We start from the raw sequence: 9,275 nt of genomic DNA, 5'->3' as shown, positions 1-9,275 counted from the left end.
GAGGAAGCTCGTTACGGTGACTACACAATTAGGACCTCAGCCCACATGGCCAGTCAGTCCTGGGAGGCTGGACTAAGCACTATATAAAAGCCCCTGCCTTGATGTGTTCCACAGTCCACATCCTTTGTTGAATCTTATTGGAGTTAGGTAAGTGGGCACAACTAAATTTTGCTCTCTCTAGCTGTTCTATCTCCAAGAGATTATTGTTCTGTTCCTCCCCTGGACTCTACTTTCTGCTGATTTTTTTCAATGTTTTGTCATTTATTGGGCCTTTAATACCATCCTGTACATTCTATCTAGTCTTTCGCAGCTGATTTTCAAAAAGATTCATCAAACAGAAGAGAAGGAAAAGACCTGTAGTAGGACTGGAGTTGGGGCAATGATATCCAGACAAAAGTTATGTGAATATAGGAAATGGGTATCAGAGGAAGTGGAAGTAGGGATAGAGAAGAGAAATGGCTGAATAGCAGCAGAGACATGCCTTCTTTTTTTTTTTTAAAAAAGATTTATTTATTTAATTAATTATTTATACAAGCACGGGGTACAGTCAGAAGTGCAGGAGGGTGAGAGAATTCACCAGAGCCAGAGCAGGGAGCAGAACAGACAAACGGACGAAATACACTGCTGAGGGGAGCAGCGGGCGGCAGGAGAGGTCTGCGCGCCATGTGGGACCCTCGCCTGGTGGCCAGGGATTGAACTGGTGCTTCAGAGGCTGTGGGCAGCTTTGCAACCAACCCAGCGCTCAACCGCTGTGCCACCGGGGAGGCCCAGACATGCCTTCTTAAGGCTAATAGTCATTCACTTCCTATTCCCCTCTACCAACCTTTCATTCCCCCAGTTCCCAGCCTAGTACTGTTAATGCAGATAATTTCAAATCATGTGTTTGTTTCAGGTTCTACAAATCACCCTAGGATGTCCTTTAATGAGCAACAGAGCAAGCAGCCATGCACCCTTCCTCCGTGTCTTCAAAAGACCCAAGAGCCATGCCAGGCAAAGGCTGAGGAGGTGTGCCTCCCCACAAGCCAGGACCTCTGCCAGGACAAATGCCTGGTGCAAGCCCAGGAGGTGTGTCTTACTCAGTGCCAAGAGTTAACCCAAGAAAGCTGCCCACTGCAAAGTCAAGATCCATGCCTACCTCCATGCCAAGACCAATGCCCACCTCAGTGTGTAGAGCCATGCCAGGAGACATCCCAGTCAAAATGCGTGGAGGCTTGCCCACAGAAAGTCCAGGAGAAGTGCTCACCACCTGGCAAAGGAAAGTAGCTGCTCCTACTGCTATCTGGGGTCAAGAAGATGGCCCACAGGTGAAGCCCCAAGCCCCATCCATGCTATGGTGACCTTCTCCCATGTGGGTACCTCTGTGTGCAGCCTGCTTTTGCCTCCTGACTTCTTCAGCATTCCAGGACTTGGTCTGTGTCTGTAAAAACAGTTCCCTCTATTTCATCAACCTTTGTGACTAAGTGTTGTTTCAGCAGTCTAGTAGAAGATCTCAGCCACAGGGATAGTGTGGCTGTCAGAGGAGCTCGCCGATGCCTAGTACAGCTCCTTAGGGCAAAAATTCACCTGCCCTGGGTGGGTAACAGCCAAGGACGCTGACAGCTATCTCTCAGGGTGTCAGGCTTTCATTCAAGCCTCAAAAAAACCTGAAAGTTGATGGACTTTGCACTGACCACTACCCCCATGGGTGTGGAGAAGTTGGTGGTGGTGCAAAAACCAAGAATTGAGCCATTTTGTCTCTGCATCATAAAAAAAGAACAGCGATCGATTGGACATTTGAATGCTGAATGTGCTCTTGAAAATGAAATGAAAGTATTACATTACTAAAACCAAACATCCAATAAGGAAGCATGAGAAGGGATGGCTGGGGCCTGGCTGATCTTTGTGCTTCGTGGCTGGTCTGCTGTGAGCCCTTCATTTCTGTCATGTACATTCTTTGGAGATGTGATTTATGTCTGTGCGGTGCAGGCTAGTCTCTGCAACTTCTTTGCCTTTTTCTCCCTGGTAAAGGTAAAATACAGAATAAAGCTGATCCTAAGGCTGATATCTGACTTAACATGTGTTCTTTCCTCTCTACTACCCAACCACCTACTGTCCATGTTCTCCTTTTTTTGGAAAATCTGGAATAGAAATTGAAAAAAAAGACCTCACCATGCATAGAACAGCAATGACAAAAGAGGCCTACTTAAAGGGGCACCTGGACCACCTCTTGTACCCAACCACATCATAGGCTCACCTATGCGCACACCTTACACACACAAAAATCCAGCAGGGGCTGGGACCTGCCCACACTCAAAACTGCTGGTCCCTTCCCACTATTGCATCTTTTCTCTCAGATCCTTGCTTTCCAAAGGAAAGTGCTAAAATGTGGAGGAGGGGAATCGCATGGAAGACAGAGAGTCTATTTGTGATGCCCACAAGCATGGTGTCCCTGTGAGAGGACAAACTAAGCCTCTGCGATTCTTGCAGATCCAAGTAACAAAGTTGTCTTACCTGCCAATTGCTCAGACTTCAGGAAAGCCAGATAGTCTGCTTCCCACAGCTGTGGGCTCTGGGGTTGCATAAAGGGGCTAAGAAAGAGCAAGACTTACAGATAGAACCAATGGCAGCCTCCTTGGTGATGCCCTGAACTCTGACCTGAGCCTAAAGGAGTTGCATCAAATGCTGGCCTCATGGGGGGTTCAGGAACTCCTCGTTTATTCCTCTGGGTTCCCTGCACTGCTCAGTCCATGTACCCCTGTCTGTGGAGGGCCAGGACAGCCCCTCTCCCAGGCTGTGTGGAGCCCGAGCCCTCAACTGATTCTGGCAGTTGCTTCTGGCATTCCTCAATCTTAGAGATTTTATAAGGTGAGAAAGAAGTGGGAGGCAACTTAGGAGAAGATTTCAAGTAGCAACATGGAGCCCTCAGAGAGCCAGGCCCTGGGCCTGAGGTCTATGAAGTCCTCTGAGGGAATCCTGACAGTGGCCTCAGGGGGTCCCAGTGAACTGGTCTGGCCTCACAAGCTAGTAAATGATGAAGTCAGGATTCTAACCAGTGTCCCTCTTGACTCCAGACAAAGGTCTTACTTGTCTGAAGAAAATGCCATAGCACACAGGCTGTTTCCGGAAGCCACCTTCTGCTCATTCATTCACTCATCCATCCGACAGGTGCTCACTGAACACCTGCAGTGCCAGGCCATGCACCAGGTGCCAGAGATACAGTGCGAACCTGCTCGGAGTGTCCTGTGCAGCACTGCAGAGCTCCCACACAGGCCCCACAGGCCAAGGGACACTTTTCAAGTCTCTGAACATCCCCAGATGCCTGAATCATGGCTCTCTTGCCTTTCCGTCTGGTTGGAATACATTTTCTCTCCCCTTTCCCACTTCAGAATAAACCCTCTGTTCCCCAGCAACCCAGCCTGCGAGGAGGTCCCAGAAAGCCTGACTGGACTGAGGGACACTCAGAGACACTTTCCCAGCCTGGCTCATGTCCAAAAAAAAGTCTTTGTTCTCTGACCCAAAGGTGTGCACAGACTGGCCAGTCCAGACACTCAGAAGCTGAGAGGAAGGAGCAGCTGAAGAGCAGGGAGGAGCCCGGTCCCCTCAGAGGAAAGACACCTGCTGATTACAAGGGAGGCCTCAGCAGATGGGAAGGAGACAAAGCTACAGATTGCAGATAGCGGCACAGACGGCCAGGAGCCGGCAGCCTCCACAGGCTCCGTCATGGGAACCGCCACACGGGGTCCTGCACACAAAGCTGGGGCCCCACCAGTGAGGCCTGGACCCCTGACACACTTGGGCCCAGGGACAGCAATAACACACACACGGCAGTCAGAGTCCTCCAGCTGTTGGGGTCTGTGCTGAAGCCTTTTAGACAGGAGTGACTGGATGACCAAGGAGACCCCCAGGTGTTAGATGTTCCAGTTGACAACTGTTAAAGAAAAACCCAAAATGGAGGCTGTAGTTTGAATATACCTCTAGATACAGCCACACAGACCTAACATACACGGTCATGGACCCAAAACATGAAACAAGCCTGATTTCCCCTAAAGTGGTGACCGGCCTAAGCTATCCTAAAGGGGCACCTGGACCACCTCCTGCCCCCAACCACATCATAGGCTCACCTATGCACACCCTTTTAGACAGGAGTGACAGGGTGACCAAGGAGACCCCCAGGTGTTAGATGTTCCAGTTGACAACTGTTAAAGAAAAGCCCAAAATGGAGCCTGTAGTTTAAGTATACCTCTAGATACACGTTTTCGCGTGAGCTTGTAGTGGCAGGGCCCATCAGCCAAGAACAAGGGAGTTCAGCGAGCACTGCGCCCTCTAGTGGCCTCCCCCCACAGTGCTTCCTCTGCAGGCTTTATGAGCCCGCTGTCACTCACCCTCGTTTTCTGAGCGCTGGCTACTTTCAGCTTTAAGTCTCCTGGTTCAAGAGCTGCCCTTCTGCACGCACAAAAGTTTTTACAGTTTAATCCAACTTGCATTGATTTCAGTTTTTGACACAGCTCCTGGCCGTCTGTGGGGCTTGAGTCTCCACATGCCAAGAGGAAAGAGAATAATTTAACTGAGTTCAAAGGAGGGAGTGGGCTCACCCATTCATTCCATAGGTTGTATGGAGAGCCCCCTGCGCACCAGGCACCAGGCCAGGCTCTGGAGACCCTGTTGGAGGGGAACATGTGCTGGACCAACGACCTACAGGCTTTCACGTTAGGAACTTAAAATATGGCCTCCCTGGTGGCACAAGGGGTTAAGCACAGCACTATGAAGTTATCAGTAGCCTTTGAAGCATGAGTTTGACCCCCAGCCAGCCAGCCTGGGAGGTACCCACATGGCAAAGCAGACCTCTCCTGTCTCACCCACTGCTCCCCTCAGCAGTGTTTTCAGTTGATCTGCCTGTTCTGCTCCCCACTCTGTCTCTGGTGAGTCCTCTCACCCCCCACACCTCTGGCCTATACCCCAGCTTTGGTATGCATAAATATAAAATAAATCTTAAAAAAAAAAGTTTTATAAATAAATAAATAAATCTTTAAAAAAAAGAAAGAAACTTAAAATACATTAATCCTAGAGAATAAAATACCCACAGGCGGAAGATGGCTGTCCTCAAGTATTTTAAGTGTGTTTGTGAGGGAGGGATTCGATTCTTGCGAGTTTCCAAAGGATAGAGCTGGAATCAGTAGACAGAAGATACAAACTTGGGTTCAGTTTAAGAACGTTCTTATAAGGAGATTTGTTTGATAGTGACATGTAGGGTAAGTGAATATCATCAGGCTTTTCTGCCCTCCCGCCATTAGGATAGATGACGGATCCCTGTGGTCCTGAATGCATGCCTGATGACAGGCACCTGGAGTAGGGTGTGGGCATATGTAGATGGGATTCACCTGGTCTAAGACTGGGCTTATAAGGGCGGCATCATGGGACTCCAGCAGAGAGCAGAGAACGAGAGAACTAGAGCAAAAGAAAGGAGAAAAGAAGCAGCAGAACCACAAGAAGCAGGAGAGTGAAAGAGCAGCAGAGACCACCAGAGAATGCCAGAGAGCCCAGAGAGAGTGAAGACTTGCTGGGGGCTGGGAGGCCTGTCAGCCATCCGGCCCCCTAGCACCTCTGCCTGCCGTGTACCTGGTAAATCCCAATAAAAGCCTGAAAAGCCCCTGAGGGCTCCAGGATTCTTCCTTCACCTGTCTGTTGGAATCATAGAAAACCTGCACTGTACCCATTCCTGCCACTACATGACAGGAACTGTGTAGAGGCAGGAATGGACACAGTGCAGGTTTTCTATGATCCAGCAGACCGGGCAAAGGAGGAGTCAGGAGTCCTCAGGGGTTTTGCAGGTCTTTTATTGGGGTTCACCCGGTACACAGCAAGCAAGGGTGCTGGGGGGCCAGGAGGCTGGCAGGCCTCCCAGCCCCCAGCAAGTCTTCACTCTATCTGGGCTCTCTGGTCTTCCCCTGGCTTCTCTTTCGGCTTCTCCTCAGCTTCTACTGGCGTCACTGTGATGCCGCCCTTAAAAGCCCAGTCTCAGCCCAGGTGAATATCATCTACCTATGCCCACACCCTATTCCAGATGTCCGCCATCAGGCATGCATTCAGGCCCGCAAGGATCCATCATCTATCCTGATGGCGGGAGGGCAGAAAAGCCTGACATTTTTTCCCTTACCCTACAAACTGCCTTTGGACATATCATTTCACCCAGAGCTGGAGCTGTGTGACCAGGGTTGATAACCAGGTGCGAGCACTAAGCTTCCTTCTGAATTAGAGCTGAGACTCATTAACTCTAGTTCCTGGGAACTCTAGTTCTGGACAGAATGGGGACCCAGGGATAGAGGGCATTCAGAAAACCTGGTCCTGAAGTCAGGAGACAGAAGCTATACTGATTATCTAGAACATCACTTGGAAGTCCTTTAGGGGCCCAAGATCCTGGGGACCAGCCACGCGACCATGGCTAGAGGCTAAAAGAAAGGAGGTGAACAGATCAGTGAGGGGACATGGTTCCTTCAAATTTAGGAGTATATATATTTTGGGGCCCACAAATACTTCCTCCCCAAGTGGCACCTTGTAGAGTAAATGAATATTGCTCAGGATTTTGCACCATTGGCCTCTGTGGCTATCACCTGCAGCCCTGAATGCAGGAGGCCCTTGGGAGTGTGGGCTCGGGGCACGCATGCCTGATGGCGGCACCTGGAGCCTGGTGTGGGCAAGGGTAAGTAGGCACACCTGAGCCTGGAGGCAGAGCATATATGGGCAGCGTCACAGAAGACAACACGGCAGAGGACCATGTGGAGGAGTGCGCTGGAGAAGGGCCATCAGAGAGGATCGTGTGGCAGAGAGTGGTAGAGAATACCAGAGAGTCCAGAGAGAGTGAAGACTCGCTAGGAGGCCTGCTAGCCTCCTGGCCTCCCTGGCCCCCCTCCCTGCCCTGCACCTGGTCGCCTCACTATAAATGCTGTAGAACAATCATTAAAAGCCTGAAAAAGCCACAGAGGGCTCCAGGATTCTCCTTTGTCCATTCTGTGCCTGACTGTTGGCATTACACACCTTGTAGTGATTCCTCACTCCTTCCAAATCCAATCTTCCCAGTCAGGATTTAGTCTACCCCTTTAAGTTCTTTCTGCTTTGCCATTTGGGCCTGCTTTCTCTCCTGAGCTAGAATGGTCCACCTGTTCCATGTGCTCACATGCCTAACAACCCATCACAGCTTCCTTTCTACCTGCTCTGCCTCTTTCCAATCCCCACTCCTCCCTGGTTGTGTCTGCCAGGCCATGGGTTTTTAGCTTACCTCCTCCAGGAAGTCTTCTATGATGTCAAGTCCATGTCCTAGGTATATAGGGAGGCCACTGCAGCCCTTCAGCTTGGCCCCATGCATCTGCTCTGGTTTCTAGGGACCACAGTCCTGTGCAGCTGCCTTGTGTGTGAATGACCTATGTCTCCTCTCTGTCTAAGAGAGGCAGTTGGAAGCCCCCAAGTCTTGCTATGCCCTAGGCTTCTTCACAGCCAACCACATTGAGGTCTGACATCCTGGCCAATGATCAGCAGGTCTGGATGTGCCCACTCCTGGCAAATCTTCCTTCTCTCACAGACACCTGCCTCACACATGGAGATGGCTGGAAGCAAGGTAGGCAGGCCTGCAGGGCCATCTAACCTCAAGCTCCCCATCTCCTCATTCCCCAACCAGTTCCTCCTCAGCAGACCCTTCAGGAAAAACCCTGGGGACAGCTTTTCCCTTCGCAACAGCACCATCTGCTGGCCACAGAGGCACTCGGCATCAGACCTGGCCTGGCTCACTGGGATCAAGGCTCCGTGCTGCAGGAGGCAAGAGCACAGAGACATAGTGTTTAATCTAGGCGGGGAAATGGAAATGGGCAAAAGAGTTCAGTAACTGATGGAGTGGGGGCTATATGCAAGGTGGTTCAGGGCATGGGCTAGGAATAGGACCTCCAGGATTCAAATTTAGACTCCACCACGTCTGTTCTTTCCTTTAAAAATAAAAATCACTGAAAGCGTGTATGTGCCAAGCACTGACCTGTCGGAGACCAGCTCCGGTGAACAGGGTTGAGGACAGGAATCTGAAAGAACCGAGAAACAAAGAAATGACAGACACAAAATAGAGTTTAAAAGAAGTGGGACCCAGGGGACGCAAGGCTTCTCCTTCCAAGCTCAAGCGTCCCAAGTGCCCCGTGCAACTCATTTTTATTGATACCAATCACCCCCCTCCCCTCCTTGTTAGTTACCAGACAATGAATCGTTCTCTTAGTATTTAGCCTTGTCCGGGCACACATTCACCGCCAAGGTTCTGCGTTGTCAGCTATATTCTATTCCCTTTTTTTTTTTTTTTTTTTTTTTGTGGGACCCTCACCGGCGGCCCGGGAACGGGAACGAACCGGTGCTACAGAGGCTGCGGGCAGCCTCACAGCCCAGCACTCAACCGCTGCGCCACCAGGGGAGGCCCTCCCATTTTTTTTTTTTTTTAAAGATTGATTTATTTATTTATACAAGCACTGGGTACAGTCAGAAGCATGGGAGGGTGAGAGAATTCACCAGAGCCAGAGTGGGGAACAGAACAGGCAAACTGACGAAATACACTGCTGAGGGGAGCAGCAGGCGGCAGGAGAGGTCTGCACGCCATGTGAGACCCTCGCTGGTGGCCAGGGATGGAACCGGTGCTGCAGAGGCTGCGGGCAGCTTCGTAGCCCAGCGCTCAACTGTTGCACCACTGGGGAGGCCCTATTCTATTCCCTTTCTAATCCTGCCTGTTTCTCAGGCCTAGCTTTGCTGATACAGGAAAGGACGTCATGGTGTGGACATGGGCCAGTCTTCCAGCTCATGTTGACCAGTCTTCCAGTCACGACCCTGACATTCTCCTCTCGCCTTAGGGGTCTCCAACACTGACCGAAGCACAGAGACACAGGGGTGAACCAGACCATAGAGCTCCTTCCCGCAGAGCTTACATGAATGGGGGAACGGCAGACAAAAAGCAAGAAAATGCATAAAAGACAAAACATCAAAAATAAAACGATGGTGCTTGGCAAAGAGGGGTGCTCTATATTTGGGTGGCCTGGAAAGGTCTGCTTGTAACAGGGTGGTCCCCAGGAAAGGGGGAAGTTCCAGGTTCCCTGCCCCACCCAAGGGAGGGTGGAGCTGAGCAGGAAGAGGAGAAGCGGGAGAAGAGACTGAGGAAGGAAGGAAGCAGGATGGAGCCAGAAGGAGACCTGGAGGAGGCACATGGAGCCTAGAGACACGTAAAGAAACTGCGCTTGTCTTTTGGTCGTGGACTGGGTGACACAGATGTGGGTGAGACCCGT

General features: G+C 50.8%; 1 long non-coding RNA gene across 2 annotated transcripts; it reads right to left on the bottom strand.

Annotated features, from left to right (window-relative positions):
- Positions 1–659: 659 nt before the first annotated feature.
- Positions 660–7,234, bottom strand: LOC119236274 (uncharacterized). Of its 2 annotated transcripts, XR_008550259.1 has the most exons (6): positions 7,012–7,234; positions 5,061–5,143; positions 4,362–4,510; positions 4,101–4,175; positions 3,801–3,907; positions 660–1,998 (listed from the first exon to the last, which is right to left on the bottom strand). It is a non-coding gene; the product is annotated as an uncharacterized LOC119236274 (long non-coding RNA). The 2 variants fall into 2 exon arrangements; XR_005123017.2 differs by lacking the exon at positions 660–1,998 and having other exon boundaries at positions 2,283–3,907.
- Between the last annotated feature and the right edge of the window lie 2,041 nt (positions 7,235–9,275).

Source organism: Talpa occidentalis, unplaced genomic scaffold (assembly GCF_014898055.3).
Source record: "Talpa occidentalis isolate TD23 unplaced genomic scaffold, MPIMG_talOcc4v2.1 talOcc4.9, whole genome shotgun sequence".
Taxonomy (NCBI): Eukaryota; Metazoa; Chordata; class Mammalia; order Eulipotyphla; family Talpidae; genus Talpa; species Talpa occidentalis.
Note: the sequence above shows the minus strand (reverse complement) of the source record. Positions and strands in the feature narration are given on the sequence as shown.